At 49.0% G+C, this 21,683-nt stretch overlaps 1 long non-coding RNA gene and 1 pseudogene across 1 annotated transcript in view; one reads left to right on the top strand and one right to left on the bottom strand.

The window, feature by feature from the left end:
* The window catches only part of LOC103346842 (uncharacterized), a 399,916-nt gene that overhangs the window by 344,327 nt on the left and 33,906 nt on the right, over window positions 1–21,683 (top strand). The window lies entirely within an intron of this gene.
* LOC138847849 (adenomatous polyposis coli protein 2-like) lies at window positions 16,226–19,072 on the bottom strand (annotated as a pseudogene).

The following is a 21,683-nucleotide window of genomic DNA, read 5'->3' as shown; positions in this document are numbered from 1 at the left end:
AATGCTTTAATACTTAATCTGAATGAACATGTAATTACTTCACATTTTCAACCTACCTGGATGATTTACAGGGTTTATTTGACAATGTGGAATACTCTTCACTTTTTAGTGTGACTTGCTTGTTATTGACCTATGATATTTTCCTATATGGTTGAATTCATATTTTGCTCAGGATATCACCTGTTTATGTAACAGATGCTAATTAATTTCATAACCTGGTATTGTTTGCATCATATATACAACACTGGCTTCCCAAAAGTAATTTAAATATATTCTCTGTTTATTTCCACTTAGAATGAGTTTGGAAAATTTTTTTTTTTTCTTAAAAGTTTAGAATGTTCCATATGTTTGGGCCCAAAATGTTGCTTGTGGAACTTTTGTAGTGGTTGGTTTGGCTTTTCAAAAATTTGATCAACTTATTAAATTATATAGATTTTTTCAGTTTCATACTGTATTTGTGTTTTGGGAGACATCTTCAAAATGTAACAGATTTTGAACTCTGGAGTCATTTTTACTTCTAATAATTTAACAATATCCTCTTTGTATTTTGGTAAGTTCTGTATGTTCTATAAAGAATGGCTCTTTTTATTTCCTGAATTGGTTATTGGCCTATTAATTTTCTTAATTTTATTTATTTTTACTTTTTTTGACAGGCAAAGTTACACAGTGAGAGAGAGAGGGAGAGACAGAGAGAAAGGTCTTCCTTTTTCCATTGGTTCACCCCCCAAATGGCCACCACGGCCCACGCGCTGCGCCAATCCAAAGCCAGGAGCCAGGTGCTTCCTCATGGTCTCCCATGCGGGTGCAGGGCCCAAGGACCTGGGCCATCCTCCACTGCCCTTCTGGGCCACAGCAGAGAGCTGGCCTAGAAGAGGAGCAACCAGGACAGAATCCAGCACCCCAACTGGGGCTAGAACACAGGGTGCTGGCACCGCAGGCGGAGGATTAGCCTAGTGAGCTGCGGCACTGGCCTAATTTTCTTAACTTTTAAAATATGGCTTTCCTTACATGTTTCTGTAGTACTTTTGTGACTAGAAACATTTCATTGATGTCTGTTGCATCTGTGTCTTGCCTTTATTAAGTATTCTTTCAGCATTTTTCATCTTTAATTCTTGAGTAGGTAGCTGAGATTTCTGTGTCCTAACATATTCATTTAAGGATTCCCATTTTCTCCAAGCACTGTATCCGTATTCCCATAATTTTCTCAAACCCTGTAAGTGTAGACCCTGTCTGCCCCAGTGTCTCCATCCCCATGAGCCTGCAACCATACCAGGCTTCATGTATCTCATTTCCTGTGCCTTAAACCCTATGTGTTTTCTGCAGTGTCACTCTCCATATACCTGTGACCTCTCTTCACTGTTGTATGTTGTCATTTGTAAAATCTCTGTACTCCTTGTCAGCCCTTGAAAGTCCTATTCCATGTGCCTTCATGAGTCTCCAGCCACTGCGTCTCCAGCACCTCTTTTTAAAAAGGATTTATTTGAAAATTACATAGAGGGAGAGACAGAGGCATAGAGAGACAGAAAGAGCTTCCATCCACTGGCTCACTCCTCAGTTGGCTGCAATGGCCGGGGTCGGGCCATTCTGAAGCCAGGAGCCAGGAATTTGGAGCTTTTTCTGGTCTCCCATGTGGGTGGCAGAGGGCAAAACACTAAGGCCATCTTCCACTGCTTTCCTAGGTCATTAGCAGGGAGCTGGATCTGAATGGGAGCAGCCAGCATATAAACCAGCACCCATATGGGATGCCAGCATCATAGGCAGTGGTGTAACCCACTGCACCACATTGCCAGCCCCTCCATCACATCTTTCCTTGAGTGTCCATCTGTGCCTGCATCCCAAGCCAGCTGTATGTCCTCCAGCCCCTCTGCACAAAGCCATGATCTTCCATCAGTTATCTGCTTCCCTTCTGCAGAGTATTTTCCTATTATCTTGGAGTGACTTCATGGCCTGTGCCTCCAGCTCATGGCGGCCTTTAGATACCTCTCTGCCCTTTGCTTGAAGTCATTGTCTTCCTTAGGCTTCCGGAACCCCTATGTCCACAGCCTAGACTTTTCTCTTGAGTCCCCATGCTAAATGCCTGCACCCTAAGCATCTCATGTGTCTTCATCTCCTGTTCTCTTCCCAGGGTCTCCACCCACTTTGAAGGTTTGGTTATGTGGTTAACTGTTGAGGAACAACTTGGTTTTATATGAGTTTTAGCCATTGTGAATATAAATATTTTCATGTCAGCTTTTATCAAGGCATACGTTTTTCGCACCAGCTGTGTAAATATACTAGAATGTGTATGGTGGCCGGCGCCGTGGTTCAATAGGCTAATCCTCTGCCTGTGGTGCCGGCACATGCACTGAATTCTGTCCTGGTTGCCCCTCTTCCAGTCCAGCTCTCTGCTGTGGCCCAGGAGTGCAGTGGAGGATGGCCCAAGTGCTTGGGCCCTGTACCCACATGGGAGACCAGAAGCACCTGGCTCCTGGCTTTGGATCAGTGTGGTGTGCCAGCCGCAGTGCACTGGCCGCAGCAGCCATTGGAGGGTGAACCAACAGTAAAGGAAGACCTTTCTCTCTGTCTCCTTCACTGTCCACTCTGCCTGCCAAAAGAAAAAAAAAATAATATGTATGGTGTATGACATGGTGTTGGATTTCTAATAACATGTCAAGATGTCTGATAAAGCATCTGTCCCACTGTGCATTCTCACCAGTATCGAATATGATGTTCTGCTACTCTATCCTTGCAAAGCATTTGTAATGTGTATTTTTAAGTCTGATCATCCTGATGCACGGTGTATCTGTCTTTTTGCTGTCTAAATGTACTCTTCTTTCATGTACAGCACATTTATTTTCTATGAATTCCCTAATATTCAGAATGCTTTAAATGCTTATTTTGATATATTATATGTGTGTCTCTATATATTTTGTCTGTATTTTTCTTCATTATGAAATTTATTTATTTATTAGAAAGAGAGAGAGACATAGTGAGACAGAGAGACAGATCTTTCATTGCTGGTTCACTCCACAAATGACCACAACAGTTGGTTCTGTGCCAGACTAAAGCCAGAAGCCTGGAACTCCATCTGGGTCTCTCATGTGGATGACAGGGGCTGAAGCACTTGGGTCACCTTCTGCTTCTTCCCCAGGCACATTAGCAGGGAGCTGGATAGGATGTGGAGTTGAACTAGTGCTCATATGGGAAGCCAGTGTCACAGAGCCTGGCTTAAGCTGCTGTGTGACAATACCAGCCTCTGTTTTGTCTTTGAAAATAGGCATTCTAACTGAAGTAACTTGGTACCTAATTGTGGTTTTGATTTGTATTTCCCTGTACTCGTTGGCCATTTGTATGCCTTTCTTTGACAAATGTGCATTTAGATCTAATGCCAGTTTTAAAATATGTTCATTTTTCATTGAGTTTTTAAAGTGTCTTAAATTTATGAACATATTCTAATTATTCATCCTTTACTAGGTGTATAGTTTCTAAATATTTTCTCCAATTTCAGATTGTCTGTTTGCTATGTTGATTGTTTGCTGTGCAGAAGTATTTTAATGTGATAAAATTCCATTTGACTATTTTTGCTTTTTTTCTTTTGGGGTGCTTTGGTGTCTTATTCTCCAAATGCTTTGCCATTCTAAGGTCCTGAAGCATTTTTCTCCTAGTAGTTACATGTCTTACATTTAAGTCTTTAAATCATTTTGAATTGAGTTTAAAATTATTTATTTGAGGGGGGCTGGCATTATGGTGCAAAAGGCTAATTCTCCGCCTGCGGTGCCAGCATCCAGTATGGGCACCAGTTCGAGTCCTGGCTGCTCCTCTTCCAATCCAGCTCTCTGCTATGGCCTGGGAAAGCAGTAGAAGATGGCCCAATTCCTTGGGCCCCTGCCCCCGTGTGGAAGACTGGGAAGAAGCTCCTGGCTCCTGGATTCAGATCAGCGCAGCTCCAGCTCTTGTGGCCATTTGGGGAGTGAACCAATGGAAGGAAGACCTCTCTCTCTGTCTCTCCCTCTCGCTGTCTTTAACTCTACCTCTCAAATATAAATATAAATAAAAATCTCTAAAAACATATTTATTTGAGAGCAGATAGACAAAAAGAGCCAGAGAGAGCTCTCATGTTGATTGACTCCACAAATTCCTACGGAAGCCAGTAGTGTGGAAATCAATCCAGCTGTCTCACATGGTGGAAGGAACCCAGTACTTGAGTTATCCCTACTCCCTCCCAGAATCTGCATTAGCAGGAAACTGGAGTCGGGAGTCAGAGCTGGGTATCTACTAGGTACTTTCATATGAGATTCTAGCATCTTAACTGACATCTTTTTTTTTTTTGACAAGCAGAGTGGACAGTGAGAGAGAGAGACAGAGAGAAAGGTCTTCCTTTGACGTTGGTTCACCCTCCAATGGCCACCACAGCCGGCGCGCTGCGGCCGGCGCACCATGCACTGATCCTATGGCAGGAGCCAGGTACTTATCCTGGTCTCCCATGGGGTGCAGGGCCCAAGCACTTGGGCCATCCTTCACTGCACTCCCTGGCCACAGCAGAGAGCTGGCCTGGAAGAGGGGCAACCGGGACAGAATCCGGTGCCCCAACCGGGACTAGAACCCGGTGTGCCAGCGCCGCAAGGTGGAGGATTAGCCTAGTGAGCAGCAGCACCGGCTTAACTGACATCTTAATGGCTAGGGTAAGTGAACACCTTTGAGTTCATTTCTTTGAACATGATGAGAGATAAAGTTTAAAGCTGCATGTGAATATTCAATATTCAAAGCCCCATTTATTGAAAACACTGCCCTTTCTACAGTGAATATTCTTAGCACTTTTATTGAAGATCAGCTGGCTGGTGATGTTTCTCTAATTTTTTTTTATTAATATAAAGAGAACAGATTTCATGTATTTCATACATTCAATGCTAAGAAGATATCCATAGTTCCCCCACTCCCTCCATTAATCCCCCTTCACCCTTCCTTTTTCTCCTTAAGTTTTACAAAAGCATAAATTCAAAAAACATAATTTCACAATTTTCTTTTTAACCTCAAGTTTAGGGAACCACTAACCATAATATTCAACAAATAAAAAGTCCAAAACCACAGTTTCACTAGAGTATACACAGTTTCACTAGAGTGTACAATAATCAAATCGTGAGTCCATTTCATTCTTATATATTTTTGTATCCTATATTAATCAGAACATATCAGGGAAGAAATGACATCTTTCTTGAATTGCTCATTTCAATAAGCATAATGGTTTCCAGTTGCTTCCATTTATTACAAGGACAGGATTTCATTCTTTTTTATGACTCAGCAGTATTCTGTACTACTCATTTTCTTTATCCAGACATCACTTAATGGGAATCTGGCTTGATTGCTTATCTTAATTATTGTCAATTCAGCTGCAGTAAACATGGGGATACAAATAACTCTTTCGAAGCCAGATTTCATCTTGTTTGGGTAAATTCCCAGGAGTGGGATGGCTGGGTCATATAGTAGATCTATTTTCATATTTCTGAGGAATATTCTTACTGTCTTCCATAATGGTTGTACTACTTTACATTCCCACCAACAGCATATAAGGGTACGTTTTGACCCACACCTGTACCACCATTGATTATTTTTTGAGTTTTGCATGATAGATATTCTAACTGGGATGAGATGAAACTTTACAGTTTTCTTTGCATTTCCCTGATGGTTAGTGATGCTGAGCATCTTTTCATGTGTCTGTAGGCCATTTGTATTGACTGCATCCTTTGAAAATTTCTGTTCATTTCCTTTGCCCATTTCTTTTTTTTTCCACAGGCAGAGTGGACAGTGAGAGAGAAACAGAGAGAAAGGTCTTCCTTTTGCCATTGGTTCACCCTCCAATGGCCGCCATGGCCAGCGCATCGTGCTGATCCGATGGCAGGAGCCAGGTGCTTTTCCTGGTCTCCCATGCAGGTGCAGGGTCCAAGGACTTGGGCCATCCTCCACTGCACTCCCTGGTTACAGCAGAGAGCTGACCTGGAAGAGGGGCAACCAGGACAGAATCCAGTGCCCTGACCGGGACTAGAACCCGGTGTGCCAGCGCTGCAAGGCGGAGGATTAGCCTATTGAGCCATGGCGCCAGTGCCCATTTCTTAACTGCATTATTTTTTTTGCATTTGAGTTTCTTGAGATCTTTATAAACATCAGATATTAACCCTTTATCAGTTATATACTTTGTAAATATTTTCTACCATTCTTCACTTTGCTGTTTCCTTTGCAGCACAAAAGCTTCTTAGCTTGATGTAATCCCTTTTGTCTCTGCTTTCATTGCCTGTGCTTCTGGGGTCATTTACAAGAAGTCTTTCCAATGTCTTGCAGAGTTTTCTCAGTGTTTTCCTCTAGTAATTTGTTGATATCAGGTCATAGATTTAGATTCATGATCAGTTGTGAGTGGATTTTTATATGTGGGGTAAGTACAGGTCTTGTTTCATACATCTGCATTTAGAGATCCAATTTCCCCAACACTATTTGTTGAAGAGACTGTCCTTTCTCCAGGGATTGATTTAAGCTCGTTTGTCAAAGACTAGTTGATTGTAGCTACATGGATTAATTTCTTTGGTTTATATTTTGTTTCATTGGTATACATGTCTATTTTTGTTTCAGTCCCAGGCTGTTTTGCTTGTAACTGCCCTGTAGTATGTCTTGAAATCTGATATTTTGATACTTCCAGCTTTTTGTTGTTTAACATTGTTTTAGTTATTTGGGGGTCTCTTGTGTTTCTATACAAATTTTCGCATTCTTTTTTTCTAGATCTGAGAAGAATGTTCTTGGCGTTTTGATTGGGATCTCATTGAATCTATAAATCACTTTGACATTTATGAACATTTTGATGATATTAATTTTCCCATGCACAAACATGAATTATTTTTCCATTTTTTGTGTGTTTTTTCTATTACTTCCTTTAATGTTTTGTAATTTTCATTGTGGAGATCTTTCACATTCTTAGTTAAATTTATTCCAAAGTATTTAATTTTTTAGTAGGTATTGTGATTGGTATTTTGATTACAAGTTCTCAGCCTGGACTCATCAAATACAAATATATTTATCTTATCCAATTCCCAAAGGATTCAAAGTTCATTTTTTGTACATTATGAAAATTGTGAAAAGAGTTATTGATTATGCATTTCAGATAATAATTCCTGACAGATCATTCATAGATAAATACAATTATAGATGTGGATGTTAATTATAAGTGTAGACGTTGATGAATCTACCATAGTTTACTGTGGTATTTTTGGTTAAATTTTAAGTCATTCCTGATTACAAACTGATGAGTATCATAAAATTTGTGGCAGTGAAGTGTGTTCATAATTTACATTCCTATTTTCTCTGTATTCTGAATGATTCAAGCTGGACATGGAAAGAAGTCAAAATGTAAGCTTTCTAGCCCACAGAGTTGTTAGTCTTGGTGCTTAGCAACAAAGACTCCCTTCCATTGCCCTAGTACATTATGTTGCATCCTTACCTAGTCACAGAGCACAGGTTTTTGCTAAATTTGCAGTATAAAAGAGGTCAGACAAGAACTCATGTACTCTCATAGGCATCCTAGAAAAATCCTAAATACAGAAAAAGGGGGGATGGTAGCTCATTGCCTCTTTCCAATATGTCCATTCATGTAAGTCATTCATAAATCCCACATAGAGGAACAAGTGAGCAGGGGTCAGGAGCAGTGCTCTAATGTTTAGGAATTTTACTTTGTGGAGGGGGTTGTATCCTTGTCAGCCTACATTCAAAAAAGATACTCTGTCCCAGAAAAACAAGAAGACTAGGAACCTCAGCATACCCAAATTGTTTCTTTTAATTTGAAAGGCTCTTGTTTCCAGTTGCAGTCACTATGTTAAAAGGAATATTTAGAAGAATGTGAACATTTTGAAAATTGAATGAGGAGTTGCTCTCATATGACATGGGTGTGAATCTATTGTAAGAACAATATGCATGAGTACATTCTTATAGAATATTTCTGCAGTTATTTTTGTGTTCTTACAGATTTCAGTTTTGTAAAATGATGCCAAATTATTATATTTACTTGTTTTCTCAAGAGACACAGTCAAACATTTTTCTTTGAAGTTAAGAAACAAATTGTAAATGGTTGGGAAGCAATTAATTCTAGTATGTGGTAATTTGCAGTACCCAGTAAGGATGGCTAAAAATATATATGCATATATATATGTACAAATTTAAAATGCAAACCAAGAAGTGAAAATGTGTTTGTTGCTTTAAAAATGAACATTTTAAATTCTCTCCTTAAAATATATTTCGCTTTATACACTCTCAGTTCTTATTCTGAAGACGTTAAATTGTATCACATTTTTATTGGGAAACAAAGAAAAATGTTCCATTTTAGAATATTAAAAACATATAATTTTAAATTTTGCTGAACAGTTTGTAATAGTTGAATTTGTATTTTTAGGCATAAATATGTTTTCTTCTTGATGTATTATGACAGATATGTTTTTTTAAACTTGTATTTAATAAATATAAATTTCCAAAATACAGCTTTTGGATTACAATGGCTTCCTCCCCCATAACTTCCCTCCCACCCACAACCCTCCCATCTCCCGCTCCCTCTCCCATTCCATTCACAAAGTAGCATGTTTATTTTGGTCATGGTTTTGTTTGTAAAAGCATAGTGTATAGGCATGTATCTGTGTGTAAATGTTAAGTGACTGAATACAGAAGGAGATTTAATCTCATCCCATAGCCTATATTAAGTTTTCCGAATGTTCTGTGATGCACATATAATGCATACAGATAACAGAGATACATTTTTAGACTGAAGTTAAGGAAAAGCTTCAACATATTTATACATTTCAAAGGCAGTTATAGAGACAGTGAAGGAGAGAGATCTTCCATCTGATGGTCCACTCTCCAAATGGCCATGATGGCCAGGACTGGGCCACACTGAAGCCAGGAGCCAAGAACTCTATCCACTCTAATATATCAGGATATTTTAACATGAGAAAATAGGATTGCTTTCCGATCTCCTAGATAAGAAGGATAATCCAAATGAAAGTATCTACAAGGTCTCATATTGTTTTAAATATTTGTCAAATTGGTAGTTTTTTTTTTTTTTGACAGGCAGTTAGACAGTGAGAGAGAGAGACAGAGAGAAAGGTCTTCCTTCCATTGGTTCACCCCTCTAATGTCCACTGCGGCCAGCACACTGCGCCGATCTGAAGCTAGGACCCAGGTGCTTCTCCTGGTCTCCGTGTGGGTGCAGGGCCCAAGCACTTGGGCCATCCTCCACTGCCTTCCCAGGCCACATCAGAGAGCTGGACTGGAATAGGAGCAACCAGGACAGAATCCGGCGCCCCAACCGGGACTAGAACCCAGGGTGCCAGCAACGCAGGTGGAGGATTAGCGTAGTGAGCTGCGGTGCTGGCCAAATTGGTAGTTTTTATTTTTTTAAATAGATGCAATATCGTTTGTATACACAATTCTAAAAGCATAATGATATATCTTTCTTCTCTCTCTCCCACTCTTCTTTCTTGTGTTTTTCTTTAGTTTTTGAGATAACATTTTAAATACACTTTACAGTAAAAAAAAATCTTAATAGTTCACCAAGAAAAAGTTTAACAAATAAAAAGCAAAAAGACCCTAGTTTAGTGGGAATGTAGTGAATGGCTATAAACAATATTTAAAAATGAAGACATTAAATGAGAAATTAATATGTGTCCTAATTCCTTTACAAAAAGTCTCTTGGGAAATCTGTCATTATTTACCAAATATCAGTGCAAAAACATCTATTTATATGATCTCTAAACTAATGGATTGTGTGTAATAAAGTAGAACTTTTCTCAAGTTTTCTTGACAATCGCACATAAAAACTGTTTAATAAATGTAAACAGTTTCAACCTCCTTGTAAATTTTAGATATCGTTAGGCATTCTACACTGTTTCTAGTTAATAATTCTGCATACTAGAACTACTGGGGTATTTCCTAGAAAGCTACGCAGAAAGGCCAGGTCCTGAAACTGAGACCCTGTTTCCCACATGGGAAGAAAGGAGAACTGAGGACCCCATAGATGACAGCTCCTCACGTGTGTATGAACCCCATACACACAGCACTGCTGCTCCCTAGTGACCACTCTGTCCACACTGCACAATCGGGGAGATGCGGGGCTCCTGCCACTCAGCTCCCCACAGATGGCTTTGGGGCCCAGACTTCTCTGCTAACAGGGAAGGGGCAGGGTGCCTGGGTCCTGGGTGCCAGTCCAGGCCCCACCCGCTAGACCACAGGGAACGCAGGGAAGTGCTGTGCTGACAGCAAGATGGGGCCCAAGGTTCCAGAGACACCCTCTGGGAGCCCGCATCCTGCCAGCAGGTACCACCAGCTTCCCCTTCCCCCACTCTGGACAGCTGGCCCCACACACTCACAATTCCCGGGCATCCAAGATGGGCTGTGTTGTGGTGGACAAGGTCAGAGAACAGCGGATGCCACACAGGGCCTCGAGTCTCCCAGCGGCAGAGACCCCTCCTTGGACCTCTCTCCTCCAGGAATTTGGAACTCTGTGGTGTCACAATCCAGTGTGATTATGTGGCAGTGACATCACCGTGCCTGATTGGACAGCTCACATAGCCGTCAGCACACAGGACCCAGAAGATGCAACAAATCAGCATCATTTACAGCAGGGATGGGAACTCCAATTCGCTCCAGATAGGTAGAGAGGGGAGGCCTGGGACAGGGGCCAAGGGCCTCCTCCTGGGCTGCACCCTTTCACCAGCAGGATCCTGCCACCTGCTGGGACCCTCCTGCCTCCCCATGGGTCTTCCTGGGAGAATCCCACCTGGAGGCTGCAGCCACCTGCTAAAGTGAGTTAGAGAGTATTGGCTATTTATTGGCTTTGGTCTTTTTCGTTTTCTTCATATTGCTGACTCATTTCTCTGTGGGGTTTTTAATATTGAGAATATTTACAGATATTACAAAGTCAATCCTTTTTTCATCTCTCCTAGATATTTGTTTTCTAGTCTGACTCTTGCCCTTTAATATTTTCTGTATGTTTCTTGCTGGTACTTAGTAATTAGTGGATTTTATGCATTAATCTTTCCAGTAATATTGTTAAATTTATGTATCAGTTGTATTTATTATTAGATTTTATGAATTATCTAGGTGCTTAAGTGTCATCCTATATAATTCTTTGTGTGTGTATGTATGTGTATATATATATATATACACACACACACAATTTCATTCCTTATAAATTAAACTTCACACATTTTTTGCCATTTTATTTCCCTGACTACCCTTACAATAGAAAGTTGAAAAGAAATAGTGGTGGCATCTGGGTGTAGGCTTATGTCTAGGGAAAAGCTTTCAATGGTTCTGTATTAGTTGTGTTGGTTTTTGTAGGTTTCTTTTAATCTTGATCAGATTGAAGAAGTTACTTTCTGCTTGTTTTCACTGATAGTAAGGTTTTTTCATTAGATGCTGAGTTTTATTAAATATTTTCAACAAGTAATCTAAACAATCACGCAATTATCTTTATGCATTTTTCACCTATTTGGATGGCTTTTTTGGGAATCTTGACAACTCTTGTATTTTTTATTATCTCTTCCTTTTAATTGACCTATTATGTTTTCCTATATCATTTCACTTATTATAATAATACTTTGCCGCCCGGTGAGTCGTGGGCTGGCTGTTGTGGTTTGCCGGGACCAGGAGGCCAGGGCGGGGTCCCAGCCTGGCTCCCCATGACCCCTTGTGGCCAGGGCAGGGCAGGCTCCCCAGATGCGCACGGCCTCACCGGGCAGTGGCCGAGATGGGGACGTGCCTTGTAACGGCCTAGTCTGCCACCTGCAGGCATGCGCTCCAAGGCCAAGAAGTGTGTGGTGCTGCCCGTGGTGGAGCAGATCCTGGAGGACGTGCGCAGGGCACCGGCCCAAGACCCTGTCTTCACCGCACTGGCCCTGGAAGGTAGGGGGCTCGGGCCAGGGCAGGGCAGGGGTTGGACCCGAGGCCTCAGGAGCGGTGGCTGGGCAGGACCTTGGGTCCTGTGCTGCGTGGCCCTGGGGCCGAGAAAGGCATTGGCACCATTAACGGAGGGGGAGTGCGCCATGGGACAGGGGCCATGGTGGAGGTTGCAGGGGTCTCTGACCCAGCCTGGGGTGGAGCTGAGAAGTGGGGTTGCGAGGACAGGGTTCCACATGCAGGATCGGGGTGGACTCTGTGGTCTCCACAAGGTGCTCAGCTGTACTGAGCCCTGGGCCCAGACAGAGCCAGAGTGCCGCCCCCGCCCTCCCCAGACACGCCCGGTGGACCGAGGCCTGAGGATTCTATGGGAACCTACTGTTCTTTCTCTTTCTTTCTTTTTTGAAAAAGACATTAGAGACAGAGGGAGATCCGTCTGCTGGTTCGCTCCCCAAATGGCTGCAGCGGCTGGAGCTGGGCTGACCAGGAGCCAGGAGCTCCATCTGGGTCTCCCACACAGGTGCAGGGGCCCAAGCACTTGGGGCATCCTCCACTATTCTCCCAGCACACAGCAAAGAGCTGGATCAGAAGTGGAGCAGCTGGGACTTGAACTGGCGCCCCTATGGGATGCCAGAGTCCCAGGCAGCAGCTTTACTGCTACACCACAGCGCTGGCCCCGGGAGTCTACTTTTTAGAATTAAGTTATACTGGGGTCCTGTGCCTTTGTGGGATCAGGAGGGAGCACCTGGGTCCGGCCTGGCCCAGCCCCAGCTGATGTGGCCATTTTGGGAGTTAACCACAGATAGAGGATCTCAATCTCCCTCTCTCCCTCTTTCTCTCTCTCTCTCCCTCTCTCTCCCTCCCTCCTTCCCTGTTCCCTCCATCTCTCTCTCTCTCTCTCCCCTCCCGTCAGATGAATTAAACAACCCCAGCTGTACTACCACATTCTGTGCGGTGCTCTGTGTGACATGGGGTTGCTCAGCATTGCCATGGGCCGCTGCCGTCTGCCGGAGGTTCTGTGGGACAGGGCACCTGGCGGAACCCGGGCTGAGCTGCGTTTCAGTCGCTGGCTGCCTTTTGTCTGTCGCGAGTCTCCTGTAGGGAGCAGGCGTCTGGCCGAGGTTCGAGGCCAGGTTCCCGGCCATGGCCAGGGAGGTGCTGGCAGCTGTAGGGCCACAGGAGCGGACCCGCTCCCTCCTTTCAGCAAAACCTGTTTGCTGACCAGGTGAGGCCAGGCTGCCTGTCTTCCTGCTGCTGCTCCAGCCCTGGACCACATGGGAGGTCATGGACCACATGTGTTGGGGGGTCGTGGACTATGTATGTGTTTGTATGGGGTTGTGGGCCATGTGTGTGTATGGATCATGGACCACGTGTGTGGGGTCTTGGACCAGGTGGGGGGGTGTGGAGTGCATGTGGGGATCGTGAACCATGTGTGTGTTGGGGGGTCGTGGACCACATGTGTCAGCACACTGCCATCCCATCGCTGCCTCTGAGGGTCACGGCCACAACCCCCCACGCAGTGTCACTCGGGGTTCATCTTCCTAGGAAGTGCCACAGCCCATTTGGCAAAAAACCAAATTGCATTCTGCCTCGGGCTGACCTGGGCCCCTTCTTCCCTGGCCCAGGTGCCAGCTGGGCTGTGTGGGTGCCCAGGACCGGCTCCCCCCACAACGGGCCCTGTCCATCTCTCGGGGCCACCCTTAGCCCTGGCCCTCCTCAGGAACAGGGCGCTGAGAGGGGCCGGGTCTGTGGCATGGAGGGCAAAGCCACCGCCTGTGATCTGGGCTGCTCAGCATCTGATCCGGTTCCCTGCTGGTGGCAGCCGGCAGCCCCGGTGTGGGCCCTGCTGTTTCCATCATTGCTGAGGAGAGCATTTCTAGAACAATGTGAGAGACGGGCACAGCAGGAACGTGGGAACCCAGAGCTCCGTGTGGGTGGCAGGGACCCCGCTATTGAGATAAGTGTGCTTCGGCTGGCGTGTGAGGCGCCAGGTCATGTATGGGCCACCAAGAGTGACTGTTGGGTGCCCAGGCCACCAGGGTGGGCTTGTGCTGTGCAGGGGTCTACAGGCACCCGCGTCCCCAGGCTGGGCTCCCTCTTGCTGGGTGGCTCTGGTCTCGGGGGTTCCCTCATGACTGACACTTCCTCATGCTGTCCCAGACCTCCCAGGAGACCCCAGGAAGAGTGAGGACCCTGAGGCTCAGCAGGAGCAGCTGTACAAGCAGTGCCGGGCCTACATGGCCGCCAAAGCGCAGCTGCAGCGGGCAGGCGAGGGGCTGAGGCAGCAGTGCCAGGTCCTGTGGTGAGCCGGTGCTGAGCTGGAGCTGGACATTTGCCACATGATGTGCACGGTGCTGCCTGGCGCCTCCTCCAGCTGACCTGGGCCCTTCCCCACCCTGGGCCCAGGCTGGACCCTGTATGGGTGCCTGATACCACCTCCCCCCAGCAGACCCTGTGGGGGTGCTTGGGACCACCTTCCCCCAGCGGACTCTGCCCATCTCATGGGGCCACTCTGTGCTCCCTTGCCTGGCGCTAGCACGGCGCACCACTCCCTGGCCAAGAGGGGGAGCCAGCTGTCCTGGCGGGGGCCCGCAGGCCTCATGTTGCCACTCCTGGGCAGGAGCCACGCACACTGGGTGGGGTGAGCTGTGCCTGCATCTCCCCCTCACTGCTCCAGGAGCAGCCCTGAGCCCCAGGCCTGAGGACACCCGGCAGTCCATGTGTGCGGAGGCCTCAGGCACTGCCTCACCCCTGCTGTTGGTCATCTCCTGGCTGGCTGCCCCACGCTCCCCAGGACCCCTGCTTGGCAGCCGTGGCCTAGAAGGAAGTGCGTGGCACCTGGGGTGCACCCCGGACTTGGGGGCCACCCCTGCTCCTCCTGGGCTGTGTCCTGTGGGGCACAGGTGGGGCCTGAAGGGGGCGCCCGCTCGGGCAGCTGCCTGTGGCTGTCTGGCCAAGGCCCAAGGGTGTGGAGGACAGGACACAGTAGGTGGAGCCCCCTCCTCCAGATTCTGAAGGAAAGAGGTCACTGGCTCTCTCTGCAGTGCACTCCTATGGAGAGGTGGGCAGGGCCACGGGGCCCCCTCCCCTGCTGCATTCAGGCTCCTGGGGTGTGATGAGGCTCCGGTCCCCGGGCTGTGATGGCCCTGGGGTCCCATGGTCCTTGTGCTGTCCACGTGGTCCATGCAGAGGAAGCTGGGAGGGAGGCATAGAGCCAGGCGCCCCTACGCCAGATGCCTGCCTTGCCCACCCTGCCTTGGCCTGGCAGTGGCGTCCCAGGGCAGCAGGGTTAGCCTGACCCCAGCATCCCTCGAGGAACCCCGTCCCTCTCACAAGCCTGCTGGCCTCCAGCCTCCCCCACAGGATGGGTGGGTGTCGCTCCCCCTCTTCGTGGAGGAACGACACCAAACCCTGCCTAGGCTTCATATCCGAGTCACGGCACCATTATGTCGCTCCCCCTCTTCATGGAGGAGCAACACAGGACCCTGCGCTGTTCTTTCGTCTGCTCGGCCCTCCGCGGGTTTGCTGCTGGTTCTTCCCGGGTTGGCTACTGTCCCTTCCACCTCCGTGGAAGGGCAGTTCCCCCTGGCCACATTCCCCACTTCCGCAGGGGAGCGGCACACCGCCGGCCGGCTCTCTTCGGGGGCTGCACAGGTGTTCCCCTTAGGTGTTCCCCTTAGATGTTCCTGGTGCATGCCGTCTCTCTCCTCCTTTATAGTCCTCCTCTGCCAATCCCAACTCAGCTGCCCACACGCCGAATACGCTGCTCTCCTCCAATCAGGAGCAAGTCCTACTGTTTATTGGTTGAACTGGAGGCAGCTGCATAGAAGCTGTTTTCTCCTCTCCCAGCGCCATATTGTGGGAGAGCAGATGCATAGAATAAGTCTTAATTCCAGTAACTCAGTCCAGTCCGGATTGCTCCCCACAGGTGGGGGTCCAGGGTAGCCTGGCGGCCCCCTCCCCTCCCTGCCACCTTTCCCTCAGGCCCCCCGGGGTGCTGTCTGGGCTCCAGCCCACACCCCTGCTCCCCTAGTTGAGGCTGTGGGTGGAAACCAACTGGTGGAGCCCTCATTAAGGAATTAGCAGGATCAGTAATTACAGGCTCCTGTCCTGCTCAGCGCCTACAGCCCCAGCCTTCCTCCTGAGCCTGCTCCCTCCCCCGGCCGGGTGAGCCTTGGGGTTCCAGCAGTGGCTCCCCCAGGGTCGCCTCTAGGGCGGGCACTTGCACCCCATTCCCTTCTGAGACGAGGCCTTGGCGAGGTGAGGCCGCAGTGAGCTGGCCTGCTAGGCGCATCTGCACAGCATCCGCCAGGCTGGCTGGGGCCTACTCCAGGAGGCCCGCGGGGGCAGGGGCCGGGGCCTTCTCCCAGGCAGAGTCCATGGTGGCCATGGCCGCCGCCATGGGGCTGGGGACGTAGTTGACGGGCGGGACAAGTGCTGCGTGGCTCGGGGAGCCGTGCCAGCTGGCAGGGAAGCCCCCCACTGCGATACCCAAGCCCTCGTGGGCTAAGGGTGAAGGGCGCGGGGGCAGGGCCCTTGTCCGGCACCGGCCCATCCATGTCGCTGCCCAGGAGGGCGGCGGGGGCGCCGGTTGGGGCGGGGGGCTGCTCCCTGCTCTCCAGGCTCGGGAAGCGCTGGCGGTGGTCTTGGGCTGGGCCACCTCTTCTGTCTGCACCAAGGCGTCACGGGTCTTCCGCGGCGGGGCCCTCCTCGGGCGAGGCGACCCAGAGCAACAAGGCCGAGGCGGGCAGGGTGCTGCGCAGGATGTGCGCGACGTCCTGGTCCCAGATGCGCCGCCACGTCCTGCCTGGCGCGACCACCCTGGGCAGTGGCAGCGCCTCGCCATCGCTCCAGCGGCGCTGGGGTCCTGCGCTGGGGGGGCTCCCGGTGCCGCGCCATTGGGCCTGCGGGCCACGCTGACGTGGGGCAGGGAGGAGCAGCGCTTGACCACCTCCGGCCGCACGGGGGCGCGCACGGCCAGGCGCGAAGGGCTCTCCCAGCTGGTGCGCCGGGGCGCGCGCGGGCCGGGGCCGGGACCGGACCCTGGCCGGGTCGGCTATTACCTGGGGGCCACCCTCAGCTCCTCGCAGCGCGAAGAGCAGAGGAAGACGGCGGGGAGCGCGGGCCGCCCGCGGCGGGGCGACGCGCCCTGGGAGGTGGAGGCGGAGTCGGACAGCAGCTCCGTGCGCCAGCGACGCAGCAGGCCGGGCGACTCCTTGATGAAGGTCATTTGGCGCTGGAAGCCCGAGCGGTCCGAGGACTCGCTGCCGCTGGAGCGGGCGGAGGCCACACGCACCAGGCCCAGTCGGCCCCCACGCGCCCCGCCGCCCCCTCGCGGCCTCTGGGGCTCGGCTCTGGGACAGAACTGGTCAGCGGCGGCAGCCCGCGCAAGGCCGGCCTCTGCATGAACTGGCGACTTCTGGGTCTTGTGGTGCTTGGCCAGCAGGGCCCGTGCCAGCGTCTTGGGCACGCGGGGGCTGCCGGGCCAGGCAGAGACCCTGAAGCTGGGGTGGCGGGGGGCGACTTCCTGGGCAGAGGCTGAGAGGCAGGCGAGGTCTGGGAGGAGCTTGAGAAGGGGTCTTGGCCAGAGGAGCAGGGTGGGGTGGCGCTCCTGGGAGGATGGCTCAGCGCCGCCAGCTCCGAGATCTTGCCCGGCCGGTGCAGGCTCCGAGAGCGCTGCTGCCCGGGCGCTGGCGCCTTGCCTGCGGCTGCTGGCTGCGCCGGGCTGGGGGTCTCCGCCGCCTTCCTCAGTGTGGCCCGGGGCCAGGGACAGCTTTGGGCTGGGGCCGGGTGGCCGGGCTGGCCACGTAGATCACGGTCCGCCCCTGGAGAACGGCCGGCACCCCCGCCGCTACCTACTGAGTGTGCGGCTTCTCGGGCCTCCAGGGGCGCGGGGGCTCGCGCACTCTCGGTTGAGGCCAGGTTCCGTTTCTCCGGCCGCCGGGCACTGCCCTCCCCGCCCCGGCCCCGGCCCCGTGCTGGCGCCCGCTCCTGCGCTTGGATAGCTGCAGGGAGGGGCCCGTGGACAGAGCAGACCCCAGGGACAGGAGCGAGTGGGACTCGGAGGAGGCCTCGCGGGGGCCGCTGCGGCCGCCTGGTGCAGCCACGTGACGATGGAGTTGGCGCCACTCGACGCTGTCCAGGTCGGAGGCCGGTCTGAGCCGGCCGCCTCCTCGCCGCAGTCCCGGGGCGCCTCTGCCGGCCGCTCGTCCTGCCCGACAGCCCGGGCTTTGCGGCGCGGGGGACCAGAGGCCGGGGGCCGGCGCCTGGGCATGACTGAGCCGATGCAGCGGTGCAGGAGCTCCTCCTCCAAGCGCGGGCTGGGGGAGCTGTCACACCGGCTCCCTGGCGGGGGGCCTGGGGGACCCTGGGCTCCGGGCCTCCCAGATGGCTGGCCGGCGGCTCACAGAGCTCGGGCTCGCTGAGGGAGCTGCCCGAGGAGCTCAGAGAATAGCAAGGTGGGGTCTCATCGGAGATCAGACGGGGCTGGGCCAGGGGGCGGCTGGGCCGGAGCGGCCGCCTTGGCTGGGGCCAGGGCCTCCTTCCCGCCCAGCTCAGGGCCCGCGGGATGGCTGACGGTCGCCGCCAGGCAGCCCGGCTGAGGAGGGCACCTCATCATAGTCGTAGAAGCAGTCTCGGCCTCCGCGGTGGGCGTCCTGAGGCACAGGGACTACCTCCCCCTTTCCCCCCCGACCCCAGGCCGAGTGGGCACTTGGGGGCCGGCCCGGCTCCTGCCTGTGCCCCGGGTCTGCTCTGGGCTCCTGCCAGCGCCCCCGGGCCTTGACCTGGCTGGCGGGAGCCGCGAGATAGCTATGGTGAATGAGACTGATCTTACAAATTCTTTCTCAGCTATGACATTGTTTGTGTATATAAAAGCTTTTGAAATTTGTGTGTTGATTTTATATTCTGTAACTTTGCAAATTTCTCTTACGAATTCCAATAATCTCTTAGTGGATTCTTTTGGTTCCCCTATGTATCAGATCATATAATCTACAAACAAGGATCATTTGATGTCTTCCTTTTCCAATTTTACACCTTTTCTTTCTTTTTGTCTAATGGCTCTTGCTGAAACTTCCAGAATTGTATTGAATAGCAGTGATGAAAGAGGATATCCTTGTCTGGTTCTGAATCTCAGTGAAAATACTTCCAGCTTTTTACCCAAAAGTATCATGGTGACTGTTGGTTTGTCATATATTATCTTGATTGTGTTGAGAAATGCTCCCTCTATACACAGTTTGCTTAAAATTTTATCATGAAAGGATTTTGTGTTTCATCAAATGCTTTCTCTGCATCTATTGAGATAATCATACATATGGTCTTCAGTCTTCAATTCGCTAATATGATGTATCACATTTATTGATTTGCACATATTAAACAATCCCTGCATATGATGGATAAATCACACTTGGTCTGGGTGAGTGATCTTTGTGATGTGGTGATGGATTCTATTGGATAGTAATTTGTTGAGGATTTCTGCATGAACACTCATCAGAGATATTGGTCTACAGTTCATTTTCTTTGTATCTTTTTCTGATTTTATAATTAAGATCATGCTAACTGCTTAACAGGAGTTTGGGAGGAATCCAGTTTTTTCAGTTGGTTTAAATAGTTAACATGAATTGGAATTAGTTTATTTATTTATATGAGAGGCCAAGTTACAGAGAGAGGGAGATACAGAGACAGTATTCCATCCACTGGTTCATTCCCCAAATCCAATCCAGCTGATGCTAATGCACCCAGGAAAGCATCAGAGGATGACACAAGTGTTTGAGACCCTTCACTTATATGGGAGACCAGGATGAAACCCTTAGCTCCTGGCTTCTGGCTGGCCCAGTCTCGTCCCAGATACTGCAGCCATTTGGGGGTGAACCAGAGAATGTAAGATCTCTCTCTCTCTCTCTCTCTCTCTCTAGCTCCATCTCTAAAATAAATAGAGGTAAGTGCTTGATACAGCGGGCTCTGCCACCATCTGCAGTGCCCGCATCCCACATGGGTGCCTGTTTAAGTCCCATCCAGCTCCCTGGTGATGTACCTGGGAAAGTAGGGGAGAATGGTCTGAGTCCCTTGGGCCCCTACCTCCATGTGGGAGACCTGAAAGAAACTCCTGGTTCCTGGCTTCAGCCTGGCCCACACTCAGCTGTTATAGCCATTTGGGGAGTGAACTAGTGCAGAGAAGACCTTTGTGTTTCTCCCTCCCTCCCTCCCCCCTTCCCTCCCTCCCCACCCCCCATAACTCTGACTTACAAATAAATATTTTTGAAAGGTCACAAATGATTTTCACAATTTTTGATGTTGCTTTTCCTTTGTTTGTTACCAATATATTTTATTTGAAAAGCAGAGTGAGAGAGAGATTGACAGATCTTCCAATTTCCGGTTTATTGCCCCAAATGACCACAATGGCTTTGGTTGGCCCAGGCTGAATCCAGGAGCCTGGAACGCAATCTGAATCTCCCATTGGGGTGGCAGGAGCCCAAGTACTTAGGCCATCCTCTGCTGCTGGAAGCATTAGAATTAACATTAGCAGGGAGCTGAATTAGGAGTGAGGCTTTAGGCACCCAAACCAGCTCCAAAGAGGATGCCAGCATCACAGGTGGTAGCTTAACCAGCAGTGCCACAATGCCTGTGCTTGATGTTGCATATTCTTAACTGGAATCACTTTGTATCATTTTCTGTATGGACCTCCATAATTTTTCTATGTTTCTCTTTTATTGAATAGAAAAATATATTGTATTAATTCACAAATTATTATTTTAAAGTCTTAAAAACCAGTTTTTATATTGTCCATTATAATCATTATTAGAATCCTTAAAATGAACTTCAGAGACAAATCTAACCTTTACAAACAATATTTTGCAGTTATTTACATTTGAAGCATCCTGTTAGTAAAACTTCCCATTATCCTGTGATTAACAGTTTTCTCAGAATACAAATTCAATATCCTATCATGTTTAGAGCTTTTGTGTTATAAGCCACTTTCCCTAATTGTTTATATTATTAAGGAGTATTCATGCATCCTACTGTTTTTGCCATTTATTTTAAAATGAGAAGTATGGAGAACAGTTACTGAAAAGGTTGTGAATGGGAGAGAGGTGGCTTGTGCTTGGAGATTTAAGCCATGGAAATGGCCTCATGAATAACTGACAGCCTTACTGTATTAATTGACTTAAAAATGTGTTCCAAAATCTGTATATATGAAATACATGAGGCTTGCATACCTTAAATATAATTAAAAAAAAAAAAGATTTTGGGTCTGGCGTGTGGCTCCCTTGGTTAATCCTCTGCCTGAAGCACCAGCATCCCATATGGGTGCTGGGTTCTAGTCCCGGTTGTTTCTCTTCCAGTCCAGCTCTCTGTTGTGGCCCTGGAGGGTAGTGGAGGATGGCACAAGTGCTTGGGCCCTGCACCCGCATGGGAGACCAGGAGGAGGCACCTGGCTCCTGGCTTCGAATAGGTGTAGCTCTGGCCGTAGTGGCCATTTGGGGGGTGAACTAGTGGAAGGAAGACCTTTTCTCTTGCTCACTGTCTTTTTCAAATAAATAAATAAAATTAAACAAACAAAACCCACAGATTTTTCCAGAAGAATTAAAATTATATAGCCTAGGTTCTTGCTTCAGCAATAGGGATCTTTTAAATTGAAAGTAGTTTAATAAAAATTACACGTAAATTACCAGAATGTGGCCTTGTACATAAATACCATTATTACTAGGGTGGCTTTCAGGGCACTGACATTTTAAGAAATATGACACCCATTTCTCTAATAATATGCTATGAATGTTTGGATC

Source organism: Oryctolagus cuniculus (assembly GCF_964237555.1).
Source record: "Oryctolagus cuniculus chromosome 17 unlocalized genomic scaffold, mOryCun1.1 SUPER_17_unloc_1, whole genome shotgun sequence".
NCBI classification, from domain to species: Eukaryota; Metazoa; Chordata; class Mammalia; order Lagomorpha; family Leporidae; genus Oryctolagus; species Oryctolagus cuniculus.
The sequence above is the reverse complement of the archived record's forward strand: the minus strand, read 5'-3'. Positions and strand labels throughout refer to the sequence as shown.